Below are 1851 nucleotides of genomic sequence, written 5' to 3'. Positions count from 1 at the left end.
TTCATACACTGAGTCATCTTGCTGGAACACTGAGCAACCATTGTTTTTTAAAAAGTCATTTTTTTAAAATTATGGACTGGAGAGATGGCTCAGCGGTTAACACTGGCTGCACTTCAGGACAATCTGGGTTCGATTCTCAGCACACACATGGTGGCTCACAACCATCTGTAACTCCAGTTCCAGAGGACCTGATGCCCTTGTCTGGCCTCTGAGAACACCAGGTGTGCACATGCGCATGGACATACATGCAGGCAAAACATCCATTCACATGAAATAAAAATAAATAAATCTCAAAAAAATAGTATATGTTGTGTGAGTGCCTACCACTTTACCCAGGAACTAGACTATTATCAATAGCATGTATATGTCAGTGTGGTCCCCTCCAGCCCACTCTTCTGCTTCTTGAAAAAAATAGTATGCAATGATACACCTGTGTGTGTGTGTGTGTGTGAGAGAGAGAGAGAGAGAGAGAGAGAGAGAGAGAGAGAGAGAGAGAGAATTCTTCAGAAACACATTTTCAAGAGCCTTCCATGAATTGCTGTGAGACCTGCTTGTTGTTATTAGAAAGGCTTGGAAACTTGAGGAATCCCCATAAAGGATCTGAGAAAGGAAACATGACACTGACGTTCTATGGCTCTACAGTGGGACTTTCTAAATCTGGGCAGCCACTGCACTAGAGGGCTGTCCCACCTGGCAGCTTCAGGGATCAGCCTCGGATTGGCTGGCTGTTCTGAGGACAGCACTTATCCCGCAGGGCCTCAGAGAGTTCTACTCTAAGGGCTATAGGTGGTAGAGGCACAGCTTGGGGACCAGAACCACATTTCTCATGTTTCTCACCGTATGCACAAGAGCCCTGGTCTTCAGAGAGGCAAGGGACTACTAGGGTTACTCGGGGGAGGTCAACGTGGGAGGATTGGAGTCCTCAATTGGAACTGTTCCTGGCATCTGGCTGCTCATTTAAACTTGAGGTTCTGAGTTAACATTTCTTTTGCTTAAACTCACTTGAACTCTGTTGCAGTAACTAATATATAAGAATGTCAGCCAGATATTATCTGTCATGCTTTTGCCTTTCCCTGTTTACTGGTGAGACTTCAAAACAACCATAAATTCAGAAGAAACAATACCATATACTGGGAGCCAACAAGGACTCAGTACTTTATTTCAGTAGTCAAACGGAGTCCTTGAGACAAGTCTTTCTGTCTGCCTTCCAGATGAATAGCCTGGAACCCAGTCTCAAACAAACAAACAAACAAACAAACAGAGGCCAAGAGATGACTTAGCAGGTAAAAGCTCTTGTTGAACCTATTAACCTGAGTTTATCACCAAAACCCATGTTAAAAAAAAAAAAAAAAAAAGAGGCTAGAAAAATCATCAGTCTATGTGACACCCCAGGTCTACTTTCATTCTGTATCCTCTGTCTTCTGATACTAAGAAGAAAAGATGAGAAGAAGAAGCCAGAGGTGGGGCTGGAGAGACAGGTCAGCCAGCAGTTAAGAGCACTGGCTACTCTTCCAGAGGACCAGGGTTTGATTCCCAGCACCCACATGACAGCTCACAAATGTCTGTAACTCCAGTTCCAAGGGATCTGACACCCTTGCACAGGCGTACATGTAGTCAAACACCAATGCATATAAAAATAAATAAATCCTAAAAAAGAAGACAGGGATGGTACCTCAAACCTGTAAAATACTAGCACTTGGGAGGCAGAGGCAAAAGGATTGCTATGAGGTCACTGTTAGTTCTCAAACCTGAACCAAATAAATGGTTGTGGTGCCTATTTAACATCAAATCAGACACTGGCTGCCAGGTTCTCCCAAAAGCATCCCTCACTCCCTATATCCAGCCCCCTGT

The sequence above is a fragment of the Cricetulus griseus genome, chromosome 7, assembly GCF_003668045.3.
Source record: "Cricetulus griseus strain 17A/GY chromosome 7, alternate assembly CriGri-PICRH-1.0, whole genome shotgun sequence".
In the NCBI taxonomy this organism is placed as follows: Eukaryota; Metazoa; Chordata; class Mammalia; order Rodentia; family Cricetidae; genus Cricetulus; species Cricetulus griseus.
The sequence above is the reverse complement of the archived record's forward strand: the minus strand, read 5'-3'. Positions refer to the sequence as shown.